This window comes from Lynx rufus, unplaced genomic scaffold, assembly GCF_022079265.1.
Source record: "Lynx rufus isolate CCGP_SWC_20201006 ecotype Redwood Valley unplaced genomic scaffold, mLynRuf1.p SCAF_7, whole genome shotgun sequence".
Lineage (NCBI taxonomy): Eukaryota > Metazoa > Chordata > Mammalia > Carnivora > Felidae > Lynx > Lynx rufus.
The window spans coordinates 55,819,972-55,831,695 of NW_025814889.1; the positions used below are offsets into that span (position 1 = coordinate 55,819,972).

The 11,724-nt window shown below is 39.9% G+C and overlaps 1 protein-coding gene across 1 annotated transcript in view; it reads right to left on the reverse strand.

The window, feature by feature from the left end:
- The window catches only part of ST8SIA1 (ST8 alpha-N-acetyl-neuraminide alpha-2,8-sialyltransferase 1), a 143,917-nt gene that overhangs the window by 94,430 nt on the left and 37,763 nt on the right, over positions 1–11,724 (reverse strand). The gene's annotated exons all lie outside the window — the stretch shown is intronic.

Genomic DNA, 11,724 nt, shown 5'->3' on the forward strand with positions numbered 1-11,724 from the left:
TAAATAGAAACAGAATGAGATGAAAGATGTGTTTCAAATGCTGGCAAAGCCACCTGTGTTCTAACCAGAAAATCTTGTTGGTCGTTTCAGCTCTTGTCTGGTCTGACAGCTTAGCAGTACTGGACACAGTGGAGCACTGTGGCCTTTGGGAAGGGATCCCTACTCCCTTAGCATCTGCAACACCAGGGTCTCCTGCGTCACCTCACTTTTCTGGGCTGGTTCGCAGGCTGCTCCTCTGCTGGCCCCTCAGATGGAAGCCCTGTTACCACTCTACAAGCCATTTACTTCCCTCTGCTTAAAAACCTGACAGAAACCAACTCCGTTTACTCCCTGAGCTCTCAGGAGTAAAAGAGCTTATTCCCCAGCCCTACCTTTGGAAGGACCAGTAAAACAAACTGCTAACATAAACCACTTCTGAGTGGTGCTCCCACACAGACCTGCTTGCTCAAACATCTTTGGTCACCACCGTATAGAAGCTTACAGCTGAAAGGGGAAGGTAATGTGGAGTACTTGGGTTCAAATCCCAGCTCTGCCACGTACTTAGTCCGTAACTGGAGAACATCCTGGGATTCGCAACTGGCCTCAGAGATTGTTTCTGAGAATTCACTGAGAATGTCCCTGTGGCACACACAGTACAATTTCAATACATGTTGTTATTACACAGTCCCAACTTCATTGTAGAAATGAATACACAGAGTCGGTGTCTGTGGCCGGCCTCCTCAGCCAGGGCCATGATGCTCTCCCTACCACATGGTGCTTTCTCCAGCACTCTGGTTGGCTTCCTCCTCACCAAGGTTTCCATAGAAAAGACAATGGAGAGGGGCTCAGGAACAAAGCCTTCATCTTAGCAAAGTTGCTAGAATTTGTCTCACCAGCTGTGCCTCTTTCCTTTCCTCCTCCATCATCATTAATTTTTATCAATGTTTCACCACCCAAAAGGTGGCCTGAATGGAGGCAGTCAAGTGCGTGGTGACTTGCCAGCATTTTGTCAAAAGAGCATCCTAAGCATTATATTCAGTCAACATAAACTAGACGGGTTAAGATTATTTTTGGAAATAAGGAGAATTATCATAGGCATAACTCTAAACTTTGTAGGGTGAATAAACTAAACCTTTGAGTCTAGTGTTATATTGCCACTTTTAGTTTTTACAATAACCCTAAGAGATAATTAAGGAAACTATTATTATTACACCCAATTCATATCTGAGGAAATGGGATTATGGCCAGAACAGGACTTGCTCAGGTCACACCAGTAGTCCGAGTTAGGCTTTTCCCTCTGTGTGCTGTCTGCTCAGAACCTTTTTGATTCACCTTTACTTTTCGCTGCCCTGAAGGAATACTTTGTAAACACCAGCCAACCACCTTCAATGTACCCAGTGTCTTTAGAGGTATTTTTCCACTTCATCCTCACAGTGAATGACCTTGAGCTAAATAGCCTTAAGATCCTTTTTTCAGGTATCTATCCTGGGCCACATAACTAGTGGAATGGTAGGGATGGTTTGCTCCCAGTTTTGTTTTGTTTTGTTTTGTTTTTTGTTTTGTTTTGTTTTGTTTTAACCTCATATCTGGTACGTCCAACCAGACCATAGCTCTCCCCTCCAAACCAACTAAACTTGCCATTCAGTACAAAGTGCTACTGGAAATTCAGAGGAAAGATCAGCCACAGCCATATAATAACACGTCATTATGTCTAGAACCTGGCAGTTTATGTTTCCCTTTCACATTGGTTTCCTCTTTTCATCCCCCAAAACACCAAGACAGAGTTGATTACATTATCTTAAATTTCTAATGAAACTGAAGCTCAGGCCAAAAGACTTGTTCAAGTTCATCAGGTGAATAAATGTTTGCTTCATTGTTGATAAAATGTGTGTTAGATGGGCTCAAATTTACATCTCCTCCTACAGCATCACCATGGTCAGAGCAATCATACCTTCCATGGGAGAACCAAAGACTCAACAGAAAATGAAAGTGCACAAATGAAGTGCACAAATATTTTTTTTAACTTTTATTTATTTTTGAGATAGAGACAGAGCATGAATGGGGGAGGGTCAGAGAGAGGGAGACACAGAATCCGAAACAGGCTCCAGGCTCTGAGCTGTCAGCACAGAGCCCGACGCGGGGCTCGAACACACGGACCGCGAGATCATGACCTGAGCCAAAGTTGGCCGCCCAACCGACTGAGCCACCCAGGCGCCCCATAAGTGCACAAATATTTTTAAAAATCCAAGAGCTATAGTAAATTTGTAATATTCATATTGCCATTTGCAATATGGGAGTGGTTTTCCTATCAGGAACTTTCAGACTTTTCCCTTCATGCAGAAAGCCTCCCTATCTTCCTCCCTTGCCATGCCTGTCTCTGGAGGGTGGACAAAAAGCGATCAAAATGTGAAAGTGCATGCACTCTCCAGGCCTGAGAGGGTGCCACTAGCTCACCAGCTAACACTGGTTATAACAGCAGCTGCAGCAACAACAGTGGTAGAAACAGTAAGTACAACCAGCAATAGTAATAGTAGCCACAGTAGTAATGACTTTTACCGAGTTCTCACGTAACACTGTGCTGAGTGCTCGGGATATAAAATTGAATTAAAAATCAGACCCGTCTTCAGAGAACATGCACAAGAGGTGGCAACCAACAAGCAAGTCACTACTTATGAAGGCAGGTGGGTGTAACTGGCACCACTACAGATGTGCACAGATGGCTGAGGCTGTTCAGAAGGAGGAGGACCTGGGGGCACCTGGGTGGCTCAGTCAGTTAAGCATCTGACTCTTGATTCCACTGCAGGTCATGATCTCGCAGTTTGTGAGTTCAATCCTCGTGTCAGGCTCTGTGCTAACAGCATGGAGCCTGCTTGGGATTCTCTCTCCTTTTCTCTCTCTGCCCCTCCTCTCTCTCTCTCTCTCTCTCTCTCTCTCTTTCTGTCTCTCTCTAAATAAACAAATAAATAAACATAAAAAAATTTAATAAAAAAAGAGAAGAGCATGAAGTCACACTCAGAGTTCCAGAATGAATTTCCTGCTCTGAGATTTCCAGCACTGGAGGAGCTGGCAGGAAGAAGAAGGAAGCAACTCGTCTGAGCAGGGGAGCGGCTATAGAGATATGAGACAGCAAGATGCATTCCTTCATCAGAGTATACAACACAAACATTAACTCCACTACCTCTAAGAAATAGTTGACAGTTGAATATTGAATTTTACCTCCATCCAACCTGCAGGTGATCCTGGAAAGAAGACATACACCAGCTTTTAGAATTTTTAGCAAATTTGGTTCCCATCCCCTTTCTCATGTTTTGCATGGATGCTCCTTAGTATTTGCTTCTGTTTTGCCACAGACAATAAAGTCACAGGGACAAAAAAGCAAAAGTAAATCCATTTTTATGTTCAAGTTTAAATTTGCAGATTATTAAGTTTTGGTTGAGTGTAAGTTGAGTAGTGCAGCCAAAATTTAAATGCTTTTTATTATTCTAGCTCAAGCTTCAGCTGAGTTCATAGCAAATTATTCCAAGTTGCATCATGAAGGTAAATATGAAGCCTGGGAACCACCTGCTAAAAACTCACTCAGGTTCTCATGCCTCCTCATGAAAGCCATGCATATCAACTACACCAAGAAGACCACATTCACTTATTGTGTCTATTGAGCAGGAAGACTGCGGTTCTGGGGAAACTCAACAGAAGAATAAGGGTGAAAACCCACCCACTCAGTTAATAATGCCCAGTACCAAAATGAACCTTGCTGAGACTCTCTCAGATGCCACATTTAACACTTTAGTCACCAGAGATAAGAAGGCTGGGAAGCTGTCACTCCAATGACTGTCCCTACTAGGCCCCTTCCAAAGAGTGACTGCATTTGAGAAAGTAGGGATGAGAGTTCTACTACTGTTTCACTGTTTGGCTAAAATCTGCTGCTACACTTCAGCTTTATATTCAGCTAGCTATTCAAAGGCTGAATAGTCAAGTAGTCAAGCATCCAATTCAATGCCATTTCGGCATCCCTGAATGTGTGTGTGTGGCATCACCATCGTACCTAAACAGGGTATTGATGTGAGCAACACACACAGAAGTGTCATTAGAGTTTATTGTTTATAAATAAATATGCAGTTTAAAATTCTGATAAGCAAAAGGTACAGCTGAGGGAATATAGTCAATGGTATAATAGCATACAATTGACAAGAGACGGTAGCTACACTTGTGGTGATCATACCATAACATACAGAGTTGCTGAATCGCCACGATGTACACACAAAACTAATGTAACATTGCATGTCAATTACACTGAAATAAAAAAATAAAAACAAGGGGCCCCTGGGTGGCTCAGTGACTTAAGTGTCCAACTCTTGATTTCAGCCCATGTTATGATGTCACAATCGTGAGATCAAGCTCCACTTCAGGCTCCAAGATGGGCATGGAGCCTACCTAAGATTCTCTCTTCCCTTCTCCCTCTGCTCTTCCCCCGGTCATGCTCTCTCCCCCTCTCTCTAAAAAAAATAAAAATAAAAAAAATGTAGTAAATAAAATTCTGATGAGCAATTTAGTAGTAACCAGAGTGAAAATCTCTTTATTTGTTTTAAAATTTTTTTTAACATTTATTTATTTTTTGACAGACAGAGAGAGACAGAGCATGTAGGGGGGAGGGTCAGAGAGAGAGAGGGAGACACAGAATCCGAAGCAGGCTCCAGGCTCTGAGTTGTCAGCACAGAGCCTGATGCAGAGCTCAAACTCACAAACCATGAGATCATTACCGAACCGAAGTCAGATGCTTAACCAAATGAGCCGCCCAGGCACCCCTCTTTATTTGCTTTAAAAGTTGAAATTCTATCAGTCAGGTGAAATTTAAATGTATCTTTATTACTGTAAGAATAAAATGCTGTGATAATAAATTAATTGTGAAAGTTATTAATTTATGCACCTTGAAATTATGAAGGATTATTGACTACATAGGAGAGCAAACTGTCAGTGAAAGGATATGTTAAGAGAAAGTATGTTTGGAAGATAACTTCAGGAAAAATACTACACCATTTTTCAGCCAACAAATCTTGATGAAATTTTAAATAATAATGTAATGCAGAGTAAAAGTTGAGATTACATGATAATTCAAATCTTTGTAGAATAGTTGATGTGCTAACATTCAAAATATTAAACTAATCTTTAAGAGCTACATGTAATTTTCAGTTAATTCCACTTCAAAAATGAGTTATTCAAGAAAAAAATCCTAGTTGGGAACTCTTTGTATCTTATTATGAGGTATTAATGTCAAATCTGCCCCTATAAAATTCCATGAGAAAGAAAAAGTCCAAACTAACATCATGAGAAATCATCATGACCCAGTCATGACAGAGAATTCTTCATATCCCTCTTACCGTTTTCTTCTATTACATATAAATACATAACACTATTTATATGTTATATGTTTAAAGTTTTGATTGTCTGTCTCCCCAAGTCCCAGAATGTAAACTCCATGGGGGAGGTGGGGGGAGACTATCATCTTCATGATGTTGTATCCCCATCTCCCGAAATGATGGCTAATACACTGAAAAGATGCTTAATAAATGTTGATTGAATGAATAAAAAAAAGTAGGGAGAGAAGAAGAAAATGTTAGAGAAACTAGAGAATCTCAATGCACGTTTTGTTCTCACTAGCCAAAATTCAAATTGAAATCAATTCCTTATGGTTTTAGTCTATGGAGACCAAAAAAACAAAAGCTTGTCAAAATAATTGGTATAGACTGGTAAACATTTCTCAATAATAACAGGTCCAATATTTCTGAGATGTGCTGAGTGGTGAATCCCAAGTTCCTTACACTGTGCACTAAATGTTAGTCTGATTAAATTAAGTGTCCCGTCAGGATTGCTGACCTGCCACACAGGAACCACAAGAGCAGCACACCAGTTGATGGTGCTGATAAATTCTGTTTTCCTTCATGATAGTGTCGAACTTTCAAAATTTGACTTTTAAAATATTTGATAAGGTTTCCGATTTAATCTTGTCTTCAGAAAGTGCCTTCTGTTCTAGTGCTGATTTCAGCCAATTATTGATTTTAACATCTGGCTTTTGGCCAAAAATGTATCCAATGCATTTTCTCCAGACAGCTAAATCAATAGTCCTTATTGTAAACTGTCCTGAGTCGGGTTCCTAAAATTCCTTTTAGACTATTATATGTTAACTCTTTGCGTTAGTGTCACAGAGCCTCAGATTCTTGGTTGAATATGTGCTCAAGTTCCACATCAGAGGATGGTTTTGAAATTGAGATTATAGGGGCAGCTGGGTGGCTCAGTTGATTAAGCAACCGACTCTTCATTTTGGTATATCAAGCTCATGATCTCAAGGTCGTGAGATTGAGCCCCACATTGGGCTCTGCACTGGGTGTGGAGCCAGCTTAAAATGTTCTTGCTCCCTCTCCTTCTGTTCCTCCCCTGCTCACACTCTCTCCTCTCTCTCTCTCAAAAACAAAAATTGAGATTATATACATTTTTGTGTATGCATATATATATTTCATATACTTAAATGTATATAGCACTTAGCACATTTCATGGTTTCAATAAGTATTCATTTTATTATCCTTCATAGTTAGGAACCATAATACTCAGCTTGCCTCACACGATCCTAGGTTGATTGTTTTCCAGATATAATTATTTATGGTTACCTCCCTTCCATTCCTAAGCATGTCCATATTTGGATGATAAGTTATACGTTCACTCTATTAAGACTAGAAGCTAGGGGTGCCTGGGTGGCTCAGTCGGTTAAGTGTCCAACTTCGGCTCAGGTCATGATCTCTCACAGTTCGTGGATCTGAGCCTCGTGTCAGGCTCTGTGCTGACAGCTCAGAGCCTGGAGCCTGCTTCAGATTCTGTCTCTCCCTCTCTCTCTGCCTCTCCCCCACTTGTGCTCTCTCTCTCCCTCTCTCTCTCTCTCTCTCTCAAAAATAGATAAACATTAAAAAAAATTTTTAAAGGCTAGAAGCTAAACAGCATCAAATAAAAAGAGAGCTTTTCTTTAAGTGAAAAATATGGTGACCTACAGAAATCTGGTATTCTAAGTAAGTAAATGGCAGATTTCACAACGATTATGGAAAGGACGGTTTGAGCCATCATAAAACTTTCCCCCACCCCCCAAATTAAAGGAATCTTTGTCTTAAATTATCTGTTTTGAACCAAATTTAAAAGTCAGGAGTCACTGTGACGGAAGGGTCCAGGACACAGAACAAGAACCTGTAGCAGTCAGTTGCTCTGAAGTGGACAAGCAGCAGAGCCTTGCCCACATCAGGAGGGGGAAGCAAGTGTGGACAGCCCCCTCTCTGGGACAAAGGCATGTTCACATCATGGTCCCTGCAACAGCTGTTATCATTGACCTAAGAGATTCAAAAAACACACTCAATATATGGTAGAGATTTGTATTCATCTTATTTTTCTGTACAAATTGTCTTGAATGGTGTGGAGGAGAAATACTTTCATTAGGTTATTGCTTAAAATAATGTTTTCTACCGATATAATAAAAAGTCTCTTCAAAGACCAATCTTGTAGATAATTTGCCAGGGTGACAAAAACAGAGAAAAACAGCTCTTGTGTACCACTTAAGACAGCAAATAATCTTTTATTTAGCAGCATTTTATTCTTCACATTTGAAATGACTGCGTAATAAAAGAAAAGTGTTCCAAAGAAAGTCAGATTACTGCCATGTGTAATTTGCATTTCTCTAAAACAGGAAGAGCACACTTAAAGGAAGAACTTTTAAAACAAATATTTCAAAGATGATCTGGTTTTCCCTAATATGTTTGTTTTGTAATGTACTTAACATGTACACATCATTATCTGAATTAAAAAAACATCAATTTTTTCCAGGAAGATTTCAATAAATGCTTTTCGTCAGTCTTCCTACTTATGTTTACTTGTCTATATAGCTAGAAAGATTCTAATATATTTTGAGAATCATCTGTTTGCTGCTTACTGAAGTAACTGGGCTCCTTTGGATAGCAGGCATTATTTGATTCACTCAACAAATATTTACTGAGTACTTTCTATGTGTCCAGTGTTATTCTAGGCACTAAGGACAGATTGGGGAGTGGGGACAGGGAATACCTTGCCCTCTCAAATTCTAATGAAGAAGTCAGACAAACAAGATAAAATATGTCTTATCAACAGGAGGCCGAGTAAGTCCTCACTAGGTGACAACTGAGTAAAGACCAGAAGGAGGTGAGGATGTAAGCCATGTGGATATGTGGGGAAAGAGCATTCAGGTAGAGCCAACAGCAAGTACAAAGGTCTTCAGGCAGGAGTATCTGGTATATTCAAACAACATGGAGGAAACCAGTGAAGCTGGAAGAGAGCATGGGGCTGACATGTCAGGGGGAGAGGATCATGTAAGGTTGTGTCTCTGTGGTTTTTACCCTCACCACCAACCTTCTTGTGGCACCGAGAACAGATCCTTGAGAATAAATCCAATTCCAAAACCATACAAAGACGTTTGGATTTTCCTGAAGTTGTCATGGAGGGGGCAGGGTCACCACACCACAGAAACTTCATATATTTTCCAGTGGATGCCTGTCTCTCCCCAAACACAATCCTATCCCTCCCTCTCACCATACCCCAGCCACCCTCTCTCCATCACATCTCTCTCTTACCCAGAGCAATTTCACCCGTGGGCTCTTCAGTTTTCACTCCTCTCTAATCATTATACATTATACACTACACAAACCATTATACATACCCTTTTCAGATATTTTTCCTCTTTTGAAAAATGTAGAGATTTGAAAGACAAAGATATTTTCTTGTTATATATGTTTAATCTTTATGAATAAAATTATTTCTCTCTTACTCTATTAACAGGATCACAGCAAAATAGCTAAGTGAATATGCACCAAATTCGGATGGTATGTTTTCAGTGGCCTGAAGTCTAAAAGGAGAAATATAATAATTCACTTTTGGGGGGCTGGGAAGGAGCATAGGAAGGGACAGGTGTGTGTCCACTCAGGATGGTAGCTGGGCAGTTGTCCAGAAGAACACAGGGTTCTGAAAATGAGGTTCAGATCAGAGATGCCAGTCCACACGTAAACTTCTATACTCACTGAGTTTTAAACTTGCGCAAGGAGCAAATGCCCCAGATTACAGATTAAACTGATTTATAATTGGTCTGTATCTCTAATGTACAGGTTTACACAGCAGGGTGGAATGCAGCAGGGATTTCTTTATGTAATCATGGTCAATGGTGCTCAACTGCACTAGGAAGCCAGACATTATGTATTAAATATAAGAACTCTATTCAGAAACATCTTTTCTTGTTCTAATGACACCTAAGTCATTATTTCTGTGAAAGATGAGCAGACGTTATTGGAAGGCAAAGCAAATGAAAAGGAGACACAGGCAAGAGAAACTGCTTATAAGTTTACCAAATTATACAGAGTTTTCTAAACTTGGGAACGAAATCAACAAATGTTAAGATAACCAGGGGAACAGTAAACTCTAGAGGGTGAAGTTCAGGAGTCAAGCTCCCTGAATTCACCCCAGCTCTGCTTGCCTACTAGATGCAGGACTGGAGCATTTGTCCTGACATTTTTCTAGACTGTAATTGTCTCTTTTTATGACTTATGGCACACACTTCTGTTATTTCTCTGAATAACTGTGCCAGTATTTGAACAGATTCAAATTTATTTTCTGAGAAAAATTTTGGCTTTGTGCTATGACCCATTTCCACAGGATGGAAGTTTGTGTAACAACACAAGCCAGGGATTCTCAATTTTCTTAACAGAATATTAACGGTGCCACCTCCTTCTCTAAAACATATGGGTCTTACTTTGCTCAGCACAGAATATAAGCATTTCAGGTTGTCAACAACCTTTGACTGTCATCTAGTTCCCATCAACTATGTTGTAAAAAGAATGAGTATTTGGGAGAGATGAGTATTTGAGAGATGAGTATTTGAGAGATATGTTTGTTAACTGATTTTCTACAAGGAGCTAGATTCTTTATATTCTTTCTCTACATCAAGTGACGAGAAAGTCAGCTATTCGCATTACATAAAGTAACTATTTTCAAATATCCTATAACCTTTCATAAATGAGGACAAAGAGATTTTCCAGATCAAACGTTGTCTCCTCACCACCAGCATATTGTGAAAACAATCAGGCAGGCATTTTCATCGCATCCATCCATTACTCCTCACCTTGTTGCTATGTTCACTACATTTGTATTTAGTTTTCTATTGTTTTGTGAATATCATTGACCCCCATCAGGACAGAAAAGTACAGAGGTATTGAGAGAGGTGACAGCAACAATTCAGGAGAAGCGTAGGCTTGGAAATGGAAACAAAAGTAGAGATGATTTTTTAAAACTGAAAGCAATGAGAGAATAAAGGATATTACAAGTATAGATGAGATGAGTCATTTGACAAAGAGCGAATAAAGAAAGAAACAACAATTGGCAAAAGAGAAAGAAAATAATAGATGAAATGGAATTTTTTTTTAGTTTGTGGATAAAGGATAAGCAGGGGCTGAAAAGTAGAGACCAAATAAACCTACTATGATATATTCAGGGCTTAGGGGTTAACAAGAGTGCATCCAACTGGCAAAGTCAGAAATGTGTGACTCAATGCCAAAGAAGAAGCACAGATGTCAAATGTCTACTAACCCCATGATAGTTTAGGGTAATAGTAAGGCATTCTGAAGGAGATGTTCAACTGCTGCTGATGAAAATGTGCCGCAAGCCAGGGATGCTTGCCTTCGTTCAAGACCACTCTGAACCTACCCATTAGAGGGTACCAGGGCAAGTGTTTAGGGATGACCTACTAAGGAATCCTTCACAATGTCTGAGGAGATCATGAAGGAAAGTGCTTGGGGCCTCAAAATCCTTCAATGAATACAAATTTCTCCAATACATTTGGAGAAAACATACTGAATTGGCTATAAAACAAAAAGCAGAGGGACAGACCAACACTATTTGGTAGAAATGTACTGGGGAACAAAGGGTTAAAAACTGGTCATTTTGGACTTAAAAACACTTTTGGAACTGTAATCCATGTGAAAATTGAGACATCTCTCACTTAATTAACCATTCTGCAGAAATACCTTCACCAAGTTACATTACAAAGTTATGCTTTTTTTCGAGGGTCAATATAAGAAAGAGCTACATCAAGAATAACATTTGATTTTCTGTAAAACTGAAGTTGAAGATAACGTCTATTATGTTCCTATGATCTTGTTCATCTACATAACTTCTTCCTTGAATTTAGTGTCAGGAAGATTTTTTTTCTAATTACATAAAAATGTATGCTTCCAGGGGTGCGTGGGTGGCTCAGTCAGTTGAGCATCTGACTCTTGATTTCAGCTCAGGTCATGATCTCGTGGTTCCAGAGTTTGAGCTCCACATTGGGCTCTGCTCTGACACTGCAGGGCCGCTTAGGATTCTCTCTCTCTCCCTCTCTCTCTCTCTCAAATAAATAATAAAATTAAAATTAAAGTAAATTTGGGGCGCCTGGGTGGTTCAGTTGGTTAAACGTCCACCTTCAGCTTGGGTCATGATCTTGTAGTTTGTGAGTTCGAGCCCCACGTCGGACTCTGTGATGACCGCTCAGAGTCTGGAGCCTGTTTCGGATTCTTTGTCTCCCTCTCTCTCTGCCCCTCCCCAGCTTGTGCTCTGTCTCTCTCTCTCTCTGTCAAAAATAAATAAACATTAAAAAAAATTTTTTAAATGTATGCTTCCACTTACCAAAGAATGAGAGTTATTTTGACCCATTGAGAG